The sequence below is a fragment of the Phacochoerus africanus genome, chromosome 12 (genome assembly GCF_016906955.1).
Source record: "Phacochoerus africanus isolate WHEZ1 chromosome 12, ROS_Pafr_v1, whole genome shotgun sequence".
In the NCBI taxonomy this organism is placed as follows: domain Eukaryota; kingdom Metazoa; phylum Chordata; class Mammalia; order Artiodactyla; family Suidae; genus Phacochoerus; species Phacochoerus africanus.
The window spans coordinates 14,743,101-14,764,584 of record NC_062555.1 but is presented as its reverse complement, the minus strand read 5'-3'; the positions used below and the strand labels follow the sequence as shown (position 1 = coordinate 14,764,584).

The 21,484-nt window shown below is 42.1% G+C and overlaps 1 long non-coding RNA gene across 1 annotated transcript; it reads right to left on the bottom strand.

The window, feature by feature from the left end:
- Nucleotides 1-5,686: 5,686 nt before the first annotated feature.
- On the bottom strand, nt 5,687-20,035 carry LOC125113049 (uncharacterized). The gene is made up of 3 exons (XR_007131316.1): nt 19,804-20,035; nt 6,547-6,778; nt 5,687-5,910 (listed from the first exon to the last, which is right to left on the bottom strand). It is a non-coding gene; the product is annotated as an uncharacterized LOC125113049 (long non-coding RNA).
- Nucleotides 20,036-21,484: the final 1,449 nt, after the last annotated feature.

Below are 21,484 nucleotides of genomic sequence, written 5' to 3'. Positions count from 1 at the left end.
TTTCTGTTATTGGTATCTAGTTTAATCCTTTATGATCCAAGGACATACTTTTTTGGATTTCTATTATTTTAAATTCATTAACATTTGTTTTATGGCCAGAATATAGTCAATTTTGCTGATGAGTCTGTGTGAAATGAAAAATAAAAAGTGTATATTTTACTGTTGTTGTCAGTGCTGAGTTTTACACAGCTTCAAACTGAGCATCCTTGTACAGTCTTTATTGCTTAGCATAATCTGCCTTCTCCGGTAGAGAGAATTATAAAGACAAAACTGTGTGCTTTTTGGTAAAGGCTAAAGTTAGTGGATGAAACAAGCACCCTTACTGAAGGAATACTATAATGTAGAGCAAAGGAAAGATCCTCCTTTCAAAACAGCCTTCCCTAGTAGATAGAGTCTGATGGTCAGGTTTTGCCTACTTTCTACCCAGATTCAAGCTCTGCTTCTTCCCATAACCAGGGATAGTCAACCCCAGCCTGACCCCAGCCATTGCACAGAGCCTTGGGATCAGTTCTGACCAAAGCTGATGGTAGGATTAAAGTGATTTGATTCTTCACTGATTCTGAGCTCCAGGTCTTCCTTATTGTTGTCACACAGTACTTCCAGCAACTTTAAGTTCCACCCCGAGGCCCACTTGGCTGAGCATTTATGATCACAGGGCACGACAAGAGGACCCCAGCTACTGCAGAGGGGGCTTCCCACGCAGAGACTGCGACGTCTTGAGTCAAGCAGTTAACTTGGCAAAGCCCTCGCTACTTGAAAAACTAGCAACATCTCTGAAGAGCAGATGGAATTTCCGAGTAATACATCTGGGAAAGCTGTAAGCACAGGAATATATCTGTTTCCATTGTTATAGAAGATAAACAGGACCAGACTCAAGACACTGTGGGAAAAAGAACAGTTCTTGCTTGCTTACTGTTTACTGCTTTTCTGGAGGGAGAAATAAGCATGGACGTGTCACACGTGAGGACAACATCGGTGTACAGGACAGTCGTCTCCGATACGTCCTGGGAGGAATTAAAAACAAGGCTGCCTCGACATGGCAGAAGAATGCTCAGCTGATTACCTATTTATTTATTCATTCATTTTTGGCCACATTGTATCAAATTCAAGAACATCAGAAAATTCACATTTAACTTTGCATTTTGGCTTTTGCAGCCCTTCTGTATGAAAATGTGGTGACTGTCCTTTTGGATGTTAGTCTGGTTATGGATGATTTTGGGACATGCTAGCTTTTCCACAAAAAAACCCTATTGGATTGATTCACAGTAGATTTATCTAAGGCTTTCTTAGAGCAGCTGATATTTTCAACCCACGCACTGTCTTGGAAATCATTTGCTACTTGCTATTTGAAGAAATATTTCCTTTATTTGCTTGAAAATGACTGGTCTGACTGGTTTTTTTGACTGAATAAACTGGACGTTTTGGCATGTTGAGGAAGTCAGAGGTTGCCAAACAATCTAGAAGAGCAAAATTATATTTTCCTTCTGGGGTAAAATTATGACTTTTTACCAATTTACCAATTTAAAAACTTCGGTCTCCAAGTGACCTTTTGAGCCAGGAGCCATCCGACAAACGGAGATATTAGTTTCCATTGGACTTTTTTCAATGGTCCGGTGAGAGAGAGTGAGCCTTCCTCTCTGTTAACCCTGCAGGGTTCACACTGGCCAAGTCCAGACTGAAGACATATTCGTCCTGTCTGACTGGAGAACACACACTGTATCAGTGGCTTTCGAGGTGATGGATGGGCATCTGATATGCTATTTGTTTCTCCAGACAATCCCAGCACCTACTTTCCACCCAGCATCAAATAATCAAGGATCCACAAGTTGAGGGGTGCCAATTATTCAATTGATGGATTTGTGTTAAACCCTAGGACCAGTACAGCCTAATGAATCAGCCAGTGGAAGCATGCCCCAATTAGAGACAGAGCTCCTGGCTGCCAACAAAACCACATGCTGTTCCCCTTGCTTGAGCAGCTGGGCTTTGGGCAAAGGCCTCATAAAACTCAGGGACAGCTAGAACTGTGAGCAGTGTGTGCTCGAAGGCTCTTATGATGTTACCTCCCCCTCCTTAAACTCTGTTCAGCGTTTGTGACCCCCTGCTTGTCCTGGCCACAGATTCAGAAGAGATGAAAGCCAGTGGGCTTTTCACCAGCAGGGTAAATAAATGAGGACTCAACTTAGAGAAGGGCTGCCCTCTCTTCTGCTTTCTGCACCACTGCTGGGCATTCATCAGTAAATTGAAAGAGAGTATGAATGACACAGAAAATAGGATGACCCGTCTCGGCCAACAGGGCTACCTTTCAATGCGTGGAAAGGTTTGTATGCAAGATGCCACGAGAGAGGAAACACTTCTCGAATAGACCCAAATGATCTGTCCTATGGCGCTGAACCTTTTAAAAATATACATCCATATATTTACTTATTTGTGGGGAATGCTAAAACCACAAAGTTCCTGTTTGCTCTGTTTCTTAGGGATAAAGTTATTCTGTGGTCAGCGATACCTAAGACCATCAGGCACGCACACTGCAGATCTGAAGAAGGTCTATTTACTCGCGCTTCCAGGAAAAATATTGACAAGGCAGTAAAAATACTTTCCTTGATTACTCAACCTCGTATTTTAAACCTAAAATTACAGGAACTTTTCTCTTTTAGTCATTTATTTTTAGCTTCTCTATTTTTCCACCTTTGTGGGGGAGGGTGTTCTGGCTTACCTTTTAAAACACGGTCTATTTATACTGACTCTGAAAGTTGAGGAACCCCAAACCCTTTAAAGCATAGTCACTCTTTCCTTCTGACTAGTTTTCGGGGTACTTGGGGACAAGTGCATCTTAGCTTCTGGAGATAAATGGATAAAGGAGAGTTTATTCCAGGGCTGAAAGAAACTTCAGAATGTCTGCTAGTGGGGGGTTTCAGGCAAGCGAGCATGTCTGTCAACCATTCCTTATGTCCCTCCCTTTGAGCCAAGGTCAGGCATAGTTACAAATCTAGGAGGGTGGAGTTAAATCTGACTCCATCAATATCAACACACAAAGGGATTCCACTTGACTCCATCATGGTGCTCCAGAAACAAGGGGTCCAGACTAGTCTGTCTCCCCTGACCCCTTGCTGCAATATTCCCAACCCCATTGTCTCTACATCTTACCCTGTTCCATTTTCATTCACTGCACTACCCGGAATTGTACCATGTATTTGTTTGGTTATTGATGTGTTGTCCGTGTTCACCAGATTTTAAACTACAGGAGGGTGAGGGGCTTCTCACTGCATCCCCTCCATGTGGAGAGGGCTGGGGATAGATGCTTTGCTGTAAAGGTTCAAGAATGCTTTTATTCTTCAAAGGATAAGTCTGAGTTTTTCAGGTGATTTGCATTAAAAAAAAACTCACCTAGTTTTTCATTCATAACCGTCAATGCTGTCTCTCTCTCATGTCCCATTGACAGAGATTCATCTTTTCTCCCAAGATCTAAAAGGTCCATGGACTTGTCAGAGTTTGAGAAAACCACGCATAGAAACTCTTGTCAATAATGCCGAGTTCTGCCTTTGAATCCTTGCTGAAAATACCCAGATCATTTTCAGAGTGAATGAATGAATTTGCCTATCTTGGAAGCTTTGGCTGAGTATTCTCAAGGGTTAAATTCTGTTTTTGTTTTTGTTTTTTTTTTTAGCACTTCCCCCGGGTCCCCTGTGGTACTACTGCTGCTTCAACTTGTCAGTGTGTATTTGATGTATCATTGCATTTGCTTATTTTATGCTCCACCATAAAAATATGTATACTTCTGAGGGAGTGCCGTCTAGAACATACAGATGACTTTGACAAAGATAAAAGATCAGTTGGGTCATCTGGTGATGAAACACAACTGCTCGATCCTGGACTGAATAACTGATGCTCAGCAGAGAAAGACATTTGTTGGATTAGGAGGGAAAGGGTTGTTACCTAGCACTGGGAGCCCCGAAGAAATGCTTTCCTAATAAAATATGTCCATGCGTCTTTCACTATTGGAGACATAGGCGCATTGTGGATTAGTCATCTGAAAGTTTTATGCCCCAAATCACAGGATTTTAAGTCTGCACAAGGCCAGCAAGGCTGGCCTGTTTTCTTCCTATTTGGCAGTGTACTGCTGGGCCATCCCCCTCACCGATAATTGACTAAGCTTGGAGAATGCTAAGCCTGGGCAACATACTTAGAAACGTAAATCCCTGGAAGCAAGAATTAAATGCAAACATATAGTTCATTCCCATGATAGAGAGATGTCTGTGTGGTTACTGTTATTGGGGATATCTGTCCAGCTACTCTGATGTGTAGTAAACATGATAAAGAGATGACAATTCTTAGATAAGCATGAGGGATATTTGTTGAGCATTTACTATGTGACAAAGGCACAAAATGCATTCAAAATGCTCCAAAGCCCTTTCTTACTTCTCATAATATCTGAGATAGATACTCTCATCATCTCCATTTAAAACAGGGGGAACAGGGATTTCCCCACTGTGGCTCAGTGGGTTAGGAACCCAACTCATGTGCGTGAGGATATGTGCTCGATCCCTGGCCTCACTCAGTGGGTTAAGGATACAGTGTTTCCACAAGCTGCAGAGTAGGTTGAGGATGCATTTTGGATCTGGCGTTGCCATGGCTGTGGCTGTGGCTGGCAGCTTGCAGCTCCGAATTGACCTTCCGTAAGCCAGGGGTGTGGCCCTAAAAAGACAAAACACACACACACACACACACACACACACACACACACACCCAAAACAAAAAAACCAACAACAAACCAGCAAATGGGGGAACAAAGATGCAAAGAAGTTAATTTCTCTGTGGTCACCAGGACTTGAACCCAAAGGGCTTTTTTTCAGAGCCCACGGAAGGACGTTTCCAGTCCTGACGGTGACTGAGCGATGTTTGTACAGCCTGCGAAGTATCTTCCCCAAGTGAGTCATTCTCATTCAGCTTCGAAGATTTGGCCACTTCTCTATTTTCGATTCCACAAATATTGTAATTTCCACGAGAAACCTCAGAGGTCCCATTTCTGGCTCAGGAGAGGGTTAACACACACTCCACCCAAGAGTCTCTGGTACTGGGCTCCATTCATTTTCCAAAATGTAGCCTGTTCCGTTGATTAGTCTGCTCCATGTCATTAAAGCAAAGCAGACCCACACCCGGACAGTTAGTGGGACCCCAGCCATGTGGTGTTGCAGTGACCCTGACCACACTTGCCCCTCAAGCTCTAGGTCTTGATCAATTCCTAGAACCCGAAGCTCTGGCATAGTGGTCTCTGACAAAAACAAACGAGGGTGTTTTGGTGGCTTACTTACAAGAAATCAAGGGCTCTCTTCTGATATCTCTCTCTCTCTTTTTTAAGGGCCACACCTACAGCATAAGGAAGTTCCCAGGCTAGGGGTTGAATCAGATCTGCAGCTGCCAGCCTACACCACAGCCACAGCCACAGCCACACAGGATCCAAGCCTCATCTACGACCTACACCACAGCTCACAGCAGCACGTGATCCTTAACCCACTGAGCAGAGCCAGGGATCAAACTCACATTTTCATGGATGCCAGTCAGATTCATTACCGCTGAGCCACAACCAGAACTCGGTGATACGTCTCTTGATATCCATTTACCAAGTTTTTTTTTTTTTTCCACACAGTTTCCAGGAGAAAATGAGTGGGGATTTTAAAGTAGACACATTTATTTGCCAGGCAGAGAAAAGCTGCACACATCCTAGGACGTAAGGAATGCTGGGATGGGACCTCGGCCCCAGTGCTCCCTCATGCCTCTGCCTGGTTGCATGAGAGCTTCATGCCTATGGGATCACTGGCTTCTGCTTTGGGAATCCGCATGCAGACATCTCTTGAAGAGGTAACCCAGGAAGCTGCTGTCAGTCTTCAACGCTATTTCGTGATTCAGTTGATCCTAGAAGAAATAGGTCATTGGATCAGTCAGAGTTCATCAGGAGAGATGGGGGGAGAGAAAAAGGACCTCGGAGGAACCGAGCCGATGGAAAAGACCTGGTAGATTTGGCCATTGGAGACCCTGGTGGTGCTGAGGAGGGCGTCACACACTTGCTGGAAAGAAGTCTTCAGACCCTGGCTTTGGAGCCCTCCCATTGGGCTTCCACCCTCCTCAGCATTAAGCCTATTTGAGTTATGACTTTTAACAAGTGCCCGTAGGAAGCCGGACCTGAAATTCTGTTAAATTCAAAGCAAAGCTGGGCCTGAAATTTTATTTAATTTAAAGTGACAGGTGGGGGTGGATGGGGGGTTTGCAGTTGGCATATGCACACTGAGGTATATGGAATGATTGGCCAGTGGGAATCTGCTGTAGAGTACAGAGAACTCTACCCAATATTCTGTGAAAATTTATGTGGAAAAAAAATATGGAAGAGAACAAATGTGTATATATGTATTACCGAATCACTTATGTTCATTAGGCTGAATGCGAAAAACCACAAGCCAAAGAGGGCATAGTATATCATTGCATTTTATGAAATTCTAGAAAAGGCAAAAACTGTCTTATAGTGCTGGAAACTATGTGAACATAAGACTCAACTATGTTGTTGCATCAATCTGCATTTCTTTTGAGAAAGGGTTCTTTTTTTTCTCTCTCTCTCTCTCTCTCTCTCTTTTTTTTTTTTTTCCATTGCATAGAGCAGGAAACTCCAACTTGAAGAGTTGAGTGATTTTTTCCTGAAGGTCTCAGCTTCCAAGTAGCCCATCCAGGACTTCACATAAGATCTTCAGCATCTGAGATTACTTCTCATGATGTTGCTCTTGGTGCTGAACTGAAAGGAAGAGAAAACACTCACTGCACGTGGGTAGATATTAAACATAGGAAGAAGGCACTGCAGGCACAAGGAAGAATATATTCTGATACTTGATATGAGGGTGATTCTTTGACTTAGCACTGGCATCTGATACAGCCAAGCCAGTCCAAATTCTTTACCTGGGTTTTCCAACTGGGAATAAGGAAAAGGGTAAAACCTTTTCTGTTGTTAAAAGCTGCAGCACGTGAAGCCTAGGACTGGCCAGGGGCTGTATTTCCCTGCAATTTGGAACAAATTTGGACTAAAAGAGAGGGAAGCCAACCTACGGGGGAAAAAAAAAATGAAAGCTTAAAAAACAAAATGAAAGAAAATCCCAGCTGTTTTGAAACTTTGGCTCCATTTTTTTTCTTTTTAGGGCCACACCTGCATTATACAGAGGTGCCTAAGCTGGGGGGCGCATCAGAGCTACAGTTGCCAGCCTACATCACAGCCACAGCAATGCCAGATCTGAGTCCTGTCTATGACCTACATTGCAGCTCATGCAACGCCGGATCCTGAACCCACTGAGCAGGGCTAGGGATTGAACCTGTGTTCCTCATGGGTACTAGTTGGTTTCCTTTGCAGCTGAGCCACAACAGGAATTCCTTCATTTGTTTTTGAGGGGCTAACAGCATCTGTATCATTCCAATGAATTGGTTACTTAACCCTTCATTTGATAACCTGAGATGTTTCAGTATCAACCAGTAAATTCCCTCTAAATGAATTTGAGTTAGGTTTCTGTCACTTGCAATCAGAAGAACCTTGCCTAACACATGGTGCTTAAAAGGATTTAAGTGCAACATTAATTGCATAATGTTGCCACATCTTGTAAAAAAAAAAAAAGGTAATATTCATAGTAACTCTAGTTAAATATACTGCACAAGTATTGTGCCAAGAAGAATGACAGCGCTGTATTTACCTTTTCAGACAGTCTTTGTTTCCATTTGGCATATACAGAGGTTGAAATATTAACAGTGGATCTCAGGAGAGAAACCCAGCTTTGTAAGGTCTTTGGGTGATAAAATATATTATATAAATAATCTGTGTTCAAGATCAGCACATTCTATACATTTTTTTGCCTGCTGGGAGTTACTCATTTTTATGGAATACAACCTGGCCCACTGTAATAAATGTGAGTAAAACTGCCAGGGGATCCCTTTTTTCTCATTTTCATATCATATGCAGGTAGTGAATAATGTCTTGTGTATTTGAGGATCCCACTTTCAGAAGCAGAACACTTGCACATGGGAAAGACCGGAGCGGGTAAATCTCCTTTTAAGAAGAAAACAGGCCAACAGCAAAAAGAAGTCCTTCTGAACTCCTGCAAAGACATCCTCCCTTTTTATGAGGACCAGTTCCCAAGAATGCTATCAGCACCCCAACCCCCGCACCCCCAAGAGCACTCAAGGAGCAGTAGAAATTAGCACTTGGTTAAAGTTTCTCTTGGCTTGGCTTTGTTACTCTGACTCTTCTTCCTGCTTTTGGTTTCTCCTTTGTCTGCTTTTTCCTCTGTTACTGTTTCCCTTCCTTCCCATTTCCCCGGGGGCTTAACTGAGGGTAACGCCAAGTGCCCTTTCCTCCTCCTTTGCGCCTCTGTGAATTGGAGAGGGCCTGACCTCATGGCCGTCCCCATGCAGGGGGTGGGTTCCGTAGTTTCCAGTTTGAACTTCATGCTTCAGCGTGTCCGGATGCTCAGAGGAAGAATGTACGAGAAACAGGGGATAATTGAATTACAGATTTCTGTTGTGTTCGGGATGTTAGCTCTTGCACACATGTAGCAATTCTGGATTGCTTAAGAGGTCCCTGGTGTGTTTTTGGCAAATGGAGACCTTTACATGGGCCCGGCTCAGGTCCAAGGGACATGCATGGCGCTGGGTTTACTTAACTACTCATCTGCCTGCATTTTCTTCCAATTCCTTAGAAAGGCAATTGAAAAGGAGAAGAGAGAAAGAAAATGGGTGTAGGCCTCAATGGCCAAAAGAATTCCTTTGAGATAAATCCCAAGACGAGCTTCAAGATTAAAAAGCTAAGACATTCCTCAATGGAATACTTGCAGGAAATAAGATCCTCATCCAGGCAGCTTTCTTTAAAAAACAAAACAAAAAGGACTGACACATGGACATGTGTGTGTCTGTTCACGTGTGTGTATGTTTGATTTCATATTGTGAGCTGAATAGTGACCTATAATGACTTTCAGATTTGCTTAGCATGAGGGACAGAGGAAAAATTATCTAGGAGAGAGGCTGCCCTCATTAGCGATATACATTGGTCTCATTTAGGAAGCATCTGTGAGGTGTAAAGAATGAAAAAATAAAACTGACAGGAAAAAAATTAAAAATTCTTCTTTCTTTAGAGCATATTTTAAAGGTACAAATAGAAAATGTCATGCTTAGTATTAATTACGAACAGCCAGGGTGAGAATTTGGAGTTCCAAACTGAGAGAAGAAAGAGGGGGGGAAGAGAACGCAACTTGAAGCCACACAGATCGGCATCCTGGGGGATCCAAGCCCCTTCTTTCTCTCCAGTGGGAACCCTGTCTGCCTTCAGTCCTTTGGGGTTCCCAGAGGACAGGTGCACAGCCCCCCACCCTGGTGCTGGAAAGCGTTATGTCCACCTAGGGCTCGCTGCTCCTGGTGCTCTCTAAAAGGAGTGGTCCCCTCTCTCTCCTAGATGATGTATCAAGGACAGCAGCTGGCACGTCAAACTCTAAATAAAAAAGGATCAAGAATAGTAATGGGATTTGGTGTTAAATGAGGAGGAGATGATGGGATGAACAGCCCTCCGAAGCTGAGAAAGGGGCCTTTCTTGTTCTATCCTCTGGTTTAAAGATAGTGTTGCAACCACCAGATCCATGGTCAGGGTACAGTCTTAGAAGAGGATAGAATGTTTCAAAGCTGGATAGTCCACGGAAGGTTTGAAGGAGAAAAGGAAAATGAAGGTAGGGGATGCTTGAGTGTCATCTGGTTTAAGTGGTATTTTTTCCCAAACACCTCGCTGACTGACATTGAAGAAATGCGGGTGTTTTGGGGGAAGGGCTCAAGTGTGAGACATAATTTTGATTGTGAAGCCCTTCAAGGATGGATGGTGCTAAGTGGATTGTGAACCATCCAGATATTGGCTTTCAGCATCTGCAGATCAAGGGAAAGAAGGTGCCATTGCATTACAGAAAAAAATGGTAGAAGAGGAGAAAAGAAAACATGAAGCCGAAAAGAAGTTCAACAAAGGAGCTGAATAAAGACCCATCAAAATCTGCCTATGTTTCGAGCCCTCTCTGCTATCATTCATATTGTGACTATGATAAAATGTTTCTTTGTTTCATATAAATTCTTTTTTTCTAATATTTCCTAGGATACTGATGACTCCATAAGGGTGGGGCCATGCGCTGTATGCCTCTTGTATTCTGTTATGGCATTGCTCTCAACCTGATGCCAGGAGCAAAACAAGGACTCCACAAACACTCATTTACGGAGGACCAGAGATGCCTAAAGGACCAAGCTGCAAAGTAGAAAAAGCTAGGCACATCAATGATGCATTTTAGAGAAACCGCTGTTTCATCTTTACCCTATTTTTTCAAGGGAATTTTTCTTCAATGTAAATTTGGCTGTTACAGTTATTAAAAAGTGAGACAAAGAGGTGAAACTCATGCAACATTTTAGGGAAAGTGATTCTTCAGAGCCACCTTGCCCTCACACTTGCTTTGGGGGCTCTTCCTTCAGAACAAAAATCATAAGCTCAAGACACAACCAGGCACCCATAGGGTTGAGACAAAACTCTGCCAAAAGGGAGACGTCAGGCAAGGGATTCATGGGGCCGCCACTTTATCGTCACTTGATGTTTAATAAAGCCACATGGCACTGGTCTAAACTGTGCTGAGAGGAAGGGCTAGTTCAGTGTGATGTGGTTCTGAAAACACCAACTCTGACAAGTGGTAGAAAATTGTTTAATTCGCAAAAGATGACTGAAGCACCAGATCTGGGCAAATAAAGAAAGTGGACGTTGCCCCTTGACTCGATAGTTACATGAGCCTTTCTCATCAGTCTCCAGGAACTTTACGGAGCAGTCAGATTTCCTGGCGGGGGGTCAGGGGTGGGGCAGGTTTATGGGAGCCACAGGGAAAAAAGGGTGTTGGAGTTTTCTCTCTCTCCGTTTCTTCCCTCTACCTGTCTGTATGGTTGTACTGAGCTTGTTCTGAAGTCCTCCGTGCAAAAGGCCGAGATGATCAAATGTGATATTCACGTAAGATTGTGGCACTCAGCCTCACGTTGGGGAGTATACAGGGCTTCAGTGTTCCTTAAGAAATTACCTCTTGGTGTAGCAATTAGCCCCCTTCTGTGAAGGTCCAGTGTTTCCTTGGGCTCCTGCCAGTGCTAACAGCTATGGCTTAGCATTCTTTTTAATGGGCTGCGATTACTGCTGAGAGCAGGGAAACATAAAATATTCACACTTAAGCATCTTTTACCCTCCTTTGAACGTTAGATTATGTTGAAAATATAACTGACTTTTCATTCTTAAACCTGATATTTGCTTAGAATTCCACAGGACCCATGAAAACGTTTCAGTAAGTGGTTTCTGTTGATTTATTAACCCCCAGGAAAGCTTCATGGAAATCCCTTGCTGCCAAATATTGAATATGTTTTATGCACCCTTACAAAAGTCTTGTTTACCAGTTTGATGGCTTTCCCACCTTTTAGAGAAGAGAGATGATTTGGAGCATGACCTAACGTGAGTCCCATTTTTCTCTTCTGTGCCATCTGTTGGGGAAAGAGAGGGCAGAAACTTCAAACCATCTGTCTGTGATGTGCAGTAAGGTTGCACTGGTCTCTTCTTAAAAACCTATTCACAGAGTTCCCATCATGGCTCAGTGGTTAACAAATCTGACTAGGAACCATGAGGTTGCGGGTTCGACCCCTGGCCTTGCTCAGTGGGTTAAGGATCCGGCATTGCCGTGAGCTGTAATGTAGGTTGCAGACGTGGCTCAGATCCCGTGTTGCTGTGGCTGTGGCGTAGGCCAGTGACTACAGCTCCAATTCGACCCCTAGCCTGGGAACCTCCATATGTCGTGGAAGCGGCCCAAGAAATGGCAAAAAGACAAAAAAAAAAAAAATTCACTATTATCTTCGCTTAAATTACTTTGCATTTTCTTGGTATTATCTGTTGATGGGATGTTCTAATGAGATAAATGATGTGGAAATATTGGTAATAGGTACCTTACCAATATTAGCCTCTGTTCTCTGTACAGTAGATATATATATATATGTGGAATGCAATATATATGTATATATGCACCACACATCCTGTATACACACTATATATGTATAGATTTACATTCATATACTACATATATCTTGTACAGCATATATGCTATGTATACTTCATATACCATCTATATTATGTACAGCATACATGCTACATATACTTTATATACTATATGTACTATGTACAGCATATATGCTATGTATACTTCATATACTGTACATACATAGGATATACACAGTGCATATATATATACACTACATGTTATGTATAATATATGCACTGCATATATACTCTACAGAGAATAGGGAAAAATAACTAATGTACATATATGTATAAAATATATGTACATATCCTGTGTATACACACACACCATGTATACATATATGCATATATATGTGTACATATATGTGTGGTCATTTTGGTGCCTGCTTTATGGAGTAATAGAGCTATAAATTGATTTTAAGAAGTTATATGAACACATTCCATGATTTCAGATGATTAAAAGGCTAAATCTGTTAAGACTAATCTGTTTTCTTCTTTGTTATCTCTAGAGACGGCTCTCAGATAGACTTTTAATTATGCAAGTAACCTAAGCCCTCTTAACCATGGAAGCATTTTCCTCACCATTAAATAAATAGCAGTACTAACTAACCACATGATAATTTCTCATAAGTGAAATATGTTTAACTTTCTAACATTCGTTTTTTCTGTTTCAATTTGTTTCCTAATCTTTGTATTTCTCCAACAGGACTTACAGCATTAAACATGTATAGATTGATTGATACTGAGTTTTACTCGGTTCTTATTATTTTATGTGCTAATATCGCCTCTGGAGTACGTTCCAATGTTTAGTTAATCTGACAGCTAAAAAAGTCTTCCTTATGAATTACTGGATTATTTTCTCATTTAGCATAAATCCTTTTCTTCTTACCATTTATTACATTTGCAAGTAAGAACAAAAATCATGTTGACCTCTTCCCTTTTTAATCATAAGATTTAGATATTACTTAAATTCAAATGCATCTTTTTTTGTTGTGTGCAAGTGTAGCATCTTTTAGAATTTCTTCAATGAAATGGAACGATTTCAGCCCTCTAACACAGAGATTGACAAACTGTGGACCACAGTGCAGGTCCACCACTGCTTGTTTTTGTAAATAAAGTTTTATTGGAAACAATCATATTCATTCATTTATATATTATCTATGGCTGCTTTTGTACTTCAAAAGCAGAGCTGAGTAATTGTGACAAATTCCATGACCCACAAAGCCAAAAATAGTTACTAAATAGCCTTTACAAAAAAAGCTTGCCAACTCCTGCAGGTAGATGGACATTTAGCACTATTAATTATGCTGCTATGGAAACAAGCATTCACATAGTATTGTTAGCTGTATAAATGTTATCACATCTAATCACGGAAAAATTTCCATATGCATTTGAGTATTCCATAGCAAACATGTTTCTATTTCATTGCCTGTTTTAAAGATAAATATCTGCAGACCTGGAATCTGCCAACCTCTCCTTGACTCCAAAGTTCTTTTGTCTTTTCTTTGGGTTATAGAAATATCACAGTTTACATGATGATTAAAAACATGGTTCTTGGGGGAGGGGGGGTGGCTCATAAGTCATGATTCAAAGCAGAGTGTGTCACCTGCTAGGTACCCAGGGAAGAATGTCTGATCTTGAGTGTGTCACTTGAACATCTTATTTCTTCATTTAGAAAATAAAAGTAATGAGGATATTCATCTCATGTGTTTAATGTGAGGATTAAGTAAAAAATGTTATAGTGGGTTCAGAGATTACACCAGAGCACATGATGTATGCCCCATAGTGGTTTTTTTGGTGAAGTAAATGTGCAATAAAAGTAAATGTACAATAACAATAATAATTTGATCATGTAGTAGATTATATTTTATATGGGACATATAACCCTTAGTCTTGTTCCCAAATCCCTGACTCTGATCACTTCTTTGACTCGTAATGAAGCTTAGCAGTTCATTCTGAACCATAACGATATGATGTGAGGCAAAGCAGAACTCCAGGTTTATTTATGTTTCTTAATTAGCCTCCCTCACTGAGCCCCTCTGTCTCCAAGCACAATTAAAATGTTCTGTATTTCTCTAACACACCAAACATTTCTCAGTCCCAAAGCATCCTAGAATCTCAAACTGATGAAATGATTAAGGGCCATGAACATCCCAGAGGTGCTGATGGTGGTATATAAACCTCAGGGCTTATCAAGAACGCTCACATTCACGTTGCCCCAGGGGCAATCCAGGGCACTGATCCTTGGCACTCTGCTCAAACACTGTCAGGCAGACTCTTATCCCTGCAGCAGTTTTTGTTGTTTTTACTTACACTGGGCATTTTTACCTCTTACACAAGCTTGCCTTCGTATCTCAACTTTTACCATTAGAAAGTCATTTATTCAAGGAGTTTCTTTCCACTCTCTATACAATAGTCAAGTAACTCATTTTTGGAGCAAAACTTTCTCCCCAGTGAAAAATAATTTCTCCTTCCTTTGAAGTCTGCCTTTGGCTCACTACAGATCCATAGCCTTTGTCACATATTACCTTATAGTTATTTGCATAGTAATCTGAATTGCTTGTCCACCCTCTCCCCATACCTGTCAAGAGACCTGGCTGCATCACCCTCTCTATGCCCCAGAGTGCACCTGCACACAGGCACTTCTCAGGACAGTCAGACCCTGAAAACTACTTGTTTGCTTTCCACAAGACCACGTCTCTTTAAAAATAGGGTTTATAAGAATTCTATTACCAATGAATAAAAGCTATGAGATGCTAATCAAATAGTCTTTTCTGCTGTGGAATGGATGTCTGTGTGCCCCCTCCCAAAATTTATTGTGGAAACCTTCATCCTTATTGTGATGGTATTTGGAGGTGGGGCTTCGGGAAGGGAATTGTTAAGTCGTGGGGCCTCGTGATGGGATTAACGTCCTTATAAAAGAGGAAGGGACAAGATCTTTCTTTTCCTACTCAGTGAGCATATAGCAAGAAGCCATCCATTTGCAAATCGGGAAGAAGACTCTTATCAGGAAGTGAATCTGCTGAGGCCTTGATGCTAGACCTCCCAGTGTCCAAAACTATGAGAAATAAATGCCTTTTGTTATAGCAGCTAGAACTGGCTAAGAGCCTCTTTAACTGAATATTTACTTTTTTAGCAGATACTGTTGGTTGACTATCTCTGTGCCCAATCCTGATCTCCTTCTCTCTTGCCTACTTCCACCTATAAAAGCTGCTCAAAATATTGCTTTGTCTTTGCAGCCTTTTTTTTTTTTTTTTTTTTGTGCAGCTAGATGTAGCCATGTGACAGATCTGGGCAGAATGTCAAAGCAGTCTCATCTGAGAGAGCTTTTGATTTTCTAATTAAGTGGATGAATGCCCCTGGTCCAGACTCTTTCCTCTTTCCGGACCTGAACATAGACCTAAGGCTTGGAGCTCACTCTTCTTTCATGTTTCCCTTTTTTTTTTTTTTTTTTTTTGGCCATGCCCTCTGCATGCAGACATTCCCAGGCCAGGGATCGAACCTATGCCACAACTATAACCAAAGCCTCAGCAGTGACAACCCCCCATGCCTCTGTGTGGAGGATGGTGAATGGACAGAAAGAGCCTGGGTCCTTAATGACATTGCCAAGCTACTGAACCTACTTCTGTAACCAGTTACCCCAGACTTCATGTTATATTGGGCAGTGAACCTCTTTCAATTTGTTTAGGACATTTAAGTGTATTCAGTGCTGTTTACAGCCAAATGTTTTCCTACCTGTTCAATAGATGATGACAAAATTGGCAAGAGTTTGGCTATTAGAATTAATTATAATTAAAATTAATGATTCCAACTGATGAGAATTAACATCTCAATTGCCCGCATTAATTTGAATCACCCTATCCATTCACAGAATGCTGGTTTTTCCTCTCGCCTACTTGACATGCAAAGATTTTATCTGTTTGGAGTTCCTGTCATGGCTCAGCAGCTTGAGGATTGGATGTCCTCTCTGTGAGGATGCGGGTTTGACCCCTGGCTTCACTCAGTGGGTTAAGGATCTGGCATGGAAGTAAGTTGCTATGTAGATGCAGCTTGGATCTAGTGTTGTCGTGGCTGTGGTGTAGGCCACAGCTGCAAAGGCGGCTGTTAAAATAAAGAAAGAAAAAAGGTTTTGTCTTTCAGATTCAGATTAAAAGAGAAACAGCACCTTCATTGCCTTTTTTTCTTCTACTTAGTGTGGAAGAAGGCTCATTCCTGGTTACCATAGCTCAACCAGGAGACATCAAATGGAAGAAAGGTATGATTTATATGAAAAAGAATGAAAATAAAAATCACACCCCACTTAGAGGAAGAGCCTGGGACCGAGTCAAAATAGCCTGAGATGAAAGCGTAGCAACTTTGCCCATTTTAAGCACTGCCTGGAATTCTGACTGATGGGATATTCTGGAAGAAGCCTTAAGCAAATAAGTATGCTAAGAGGAACACTGAAGTTGTTTCATACTGCGGCGGTTTTCATCTTTGGGCATGAACTAGCAATTATTTTCATAGGGAGTGGGGGGAGAAGTAGCCAGGGGATTTCTGGGCCGGTAATGGGCTTCTGTGGTGTGTGCTGAGGATTGAATGTTAGACCACAAGATTACAGGACTATCCATCCCTTCTGACCAGTGCAGATTCGAATCCACATTCCAGCCCCCATGTGTCATCTTAGCTGGAGTCTTTGGAGGAGGCTTTATCTTGCAGCTCAGTCTTTGGAATAAATAGGTATTGGCCATTGTCTTAGAGGTTGAATGACTCCATGGCTTCGGGGGATGGCGGCACAGAAGATGCCTTTCAAGTCTAAGGTCTAGCTCTCTCAGGTAACTGCAAAGCCAAAACAGATTGAAAAAGTAAAAAATAAAAAAACAGAAATAAAAACAAAAACAACCCAGAGTCTCTGTGACTGAGAAGAAATGATAAAGCATCCAGGAAAGTTCAAAAATAGCGAATTCCCACGAAGCGGGGGTCTTGTCGCATCAGTCATGCATCTTCCGATGTTCTTTGGCTGGGAACCAAAGCTGAGCTGTCCAGTCTGTCCTCTTTCGTGGGGGGGGGGGGCGCAGCTTTCTTGAAACTGAAACCACCGTGAGTAGGTTTCGTCCCAGTGCCTCGTGCCCAGAATGGTGGTAAAATTGTCCATATTGAAGAATGAAGAGGAACAAACCCCTCAAGTTCCTGGGTGAACCTCTTAATCTCTCATTACATTCTCCTTTTATTTCAGACAGAGTCTCTCTTTTTTGCCCCTAAACCCATGTATGACTTCTGTGCCACCTAATTCCTCTTTATCTTTCCATGGCAGGTACAGGATATTAAAAATAATAATGTCATTCTGCGGTTTACTGGTTTCAAAAGGAGGTTTTTCTGCAGCTCACGCATTTGCTGGGCATTTGATTGGGAGAAGATCTTTTAGGTGAAGTCCTGTACGTATCATAATTTCCTTACACAGCGGTGCCAGAGTAACCTTCCTGGAGTGTGATTTTTGCTGCGCCATAAATGGTTTCTCCTGTCGGTGGCGTGTCGTTCCCTTCTGCAGTTTGGCCAGCTCTGACTTGAACTTAGCCTTGCTCTCTCCTGACTCTTCTTCTTCTTCTTGAACTAGTTACTAAGGCTCAGTCAAACTTGGTGTCGGGATCATTCTTCCAGACTTCCATGTCATTCTGCCTTTGCATTCCTTTGCTTGTCCCCCAACTTTGAGATGACCTTGTCAGCTTCCTGTGTGTCCATCTGGTTTGCACGTCACGGTGTAAAGGAGAAAATGTCATCCTGTAAGAAACCTGCGATGGTCACAGGGCAGATCTGATATCTTCCTCTTCTAAACTCCTGGTGTTCCCTTTGTACCACAATTAGTTCATTCTTCACTGACTGCCTTTGATTAAGCTCTTTGAAGACGTACCTTCATTAATTCAAGGTGCGGTTCTTGAGCGCCCTCTCTGTTTCAGTGACTGTTGTAGGGAAAGGGCATACTGCAGCCAGCAAAACAGATGTGAGCCCTAGACTCATGAAACTCCAGGGTACCCCTTTTATTAGGCTGAACTCCTTGAAGATATCTATTCCACCTTTTCATTTTATATAAGTCAGTGCTTTGAACTTGGAAAGTAATTACTAATTTGTTTTAAATAAGTAAACCCATGGTTTCCAACACTCTCAGACACAATGCCCCCTTATAGCCAATATTTCACATGTGCTTTTTTTTTCTGTTCTTTTTAGGGCTGCATCTGGAAGTTCCCAGGCTAAGGGCTGAATCAGAGCTTCAGCTGCAGGCCTACGCCACAGCCGCAGCAATACTGGATTGGGGAGTTCCCACTGTGGCGCAGTAGAAATGAATCCAACTAGGAACCATGAGGTTGCGTGTTCGATCCCTGGCCTCACTCAGTGGGTTAAGGATCGGGCGTTGCCATAAGCTGTGATGTAGTCGCAGACACAGCTCGGATCTGGTGTTGCTGTGGCTCTGGAGTAGGCCGGCAGCAGCAGCTCCGATTTGACCCCTAACCTGGGAACCTCCGTATTCTGCGGGTGCGGCCCTGAAAAGACAAAAGACAAAAAATATATGTGTGTGTGTGCTTGTGGCAGTGCTGGCTCCTTCACCCACTGGACAAGACCAGGGATCGAACCCGCATTCTCATGGACCCTACATTGGGTGCTTAACCCATCGAGCCACAACGGGCACTCCTGTCACATGCTTTTCACTGTGCTGAAAGAAAAGTAACAAATGATATCTATCTACACACATAATTCAAAAACACTAATATAGGGAGTTCCCGTCGTGGCGCAGTGGTTAACGAATCCGACTAGGAACCATGAGGTTGCGGGTTCGGTCCCTGCCCTTGCTCAGTGGGTTAACGATCCGGCGTTGCTGTGAGCTGTGGTGTAGGTTGCAGACGCCACTCGGATCCCGAGTTGCTGTGGCTCTGGCGTAGGCTGGCGGCTACGGCTCCGATTCGACCCCTAGCCTGGGAACCTCCATATGCCGTGGGAGCGGCCCAAAGAAATAGCAAAGAGACAAAAAGACAGAAAAAAAAACCAAAAAACAAACAAAAAAACCTCTAATATAATCTCCATGTAAATATCACAAAAAGAACAAAATAAAAGAAAAGCAATTTATGACAACATGCTTTCATTATGTAACGCTTGCACAGGGCTACTTAGAAGATAGTCCAATGAGTGAGTCTGGATTCTCAGTGAGTAAAAAGATAAAAAAGTCTGCCCTGTATGAAAAGCAGGAAAATGAAATAGCAGAGGTCTGAGTGACACTAAAATGAAAACCAGTGTTTGGATAGGTTGTAATGACTTCGATTCATTCGTGTATAAGGGAGAGAGAAATAACCTTAATTGAAGCTGGGATAACATGCCAAGGAAAACTGCAGAGCAACAGAGTAGAGAACGGGGAAGTGTGACAGTCTGACAAATGAGTTAGATCTCACTTGTAAGAGGGGGGTCAAGATAATTTATACGGAACGACCTAAGGCAGAGTCGTGACAGAGTAGCACAGAAAACATATCTTCTAGCTTAAATTCCTGCCACGTGTTGGGGAATACTTTCAGTTTCTGCTATTTATTAAGACTTGAAGGCTAAATATTTTGGCAGGTGGTAGGGAGAAGAGGAGGGATTAAGAAAAGAAAAGGGTAATACACACAGGAGGCTGTAGAAGACTGTTTTATGATCTGTTTCTTGGGGAAGTATAAGAGGAAAATCAGAATTAATAGGCAACTCACCTCTGCTTCCAGTCACGGTTGAGGAGCTAGTCCTGGAATAGCCTTCCGGCTGTCAACAGCGCATATCTGAACAAATGTGTTCTGATGTTGGATGAGAGCCAGTGCGATTCCCGAGAGATGGGAAAAAAGTAAGGCGTGTCATCTGATTGCTTTAGGTTTTGGTCTCAAGCCGGGTTCTGGACTATGGCACAGTCAAGCTGGGTTCTGAACCACAGCACGGGGAGGCACAGCCTCCAAGGAGCCCAGCCATCTTGCTGAACCTGGGCCTGAGATCAGAGCTCAAGGAGGCTGAGAGAGATAGAATGTGCAGGGCAGAGACCCAGACAGAAAGGAGAAGTCCAGAGAAAGTGCCAGAAATTTTGCACACAAGTCCCCTTGAATCTTGGACTGAATTCCATGAGGCTGGATAAAAGCATCTACTGGGAAAAGAGAAGTCCCCAGGAGCTATAGGGTGAGCAACTACTAGTGCATGTGCAAGCTTGATGACAGTTTGAATTTGGTCTAATCAGAGTGGAAGGACCTCATTAAACATGTGCAGTATTTAGGAGAGGTCCCGGAAAAGCCACACCCTAGAGTAGGGCCAAACCAGGTACTTAAGGTTTGACCCAGTAAAACTGAATCTCAAGACTCCAAAGACCTAAGCTAATCCACGTGTAATTTAACTACTGCAGGAGCAAAAATTCCACACTCTTGAAAGGAAGACAGCAAAACGAAGAACATTGACATTATAACATTCACATCATTCCAAATAAAATCAAAGTGTACTCAACGTGAAAAAGCAGATTCCCAGTTTCCCTCTTGATCATCTGAAAGGTCTAATAAATGTGTAATTTGGGGTCCCAGGAAAAGAGACTGGGAGAATAGAAGAATGCCTGAAGAACATTAAATCATGTTTTAAAAAAATTCCCAACTTGATGAAAGTTATTAATATACAGGTTCAAGACATCAAATGAACTCCAAATGGTAGAAACACAAAGAAAACTGCAAAGGGGCACCTTATAATACAATTCCTGGAAACTGATGGGAAAGAGAAAAATCTCAAAGGCAGCCAGAGGGAAAAAAGACATTTTCTGTACCAGGAAACAGAGATAAAAATTACCACTGACTTTATGAGAAACAATGCAAACCAGAGGACAGGAATGATATTTTGAAAATACTGAACAAAGCAAAACAAAATTCTTGTCAGTGAAGAAGATGCAAACAGTTACATTTAGAATGGATAAGCAATGAGTTCCTACTCTGCAGTACAGGGACCCATACTAATCTCTGGGGGTAGATCATGATGAAAGAAAGCACGAGAAAGTGAATGTATATATATGTATGGCTGGGTCATTAAGCGGTAGAGCAGAAATTGGCACCACACTGTAAATCAACTATACGCTAATAAAAATAAAATTGTAAAAAAGAATCCTAGAGCAGCAAACACATCCTTCAAAAAAAAAAAAAAAAAGAAAAAGAAAAAAGAAATAGATATTTTCACCCAAACAAAAGCTGAGAGATTTTGTTCTCTAACTTTTATAAGAAATGTTAAAGGATGTTCTTATGTCTAAAGGAGAAATGTACCATGATCAGATCTACATGAAGGAGTTAAGGGCTTTGGAAATAGCAAGTATTAGGCAAATATGAAAGATATTTTCTAATTTTTCCAATTACTCCAAATACGAGTGACTGTTTAAAGCAA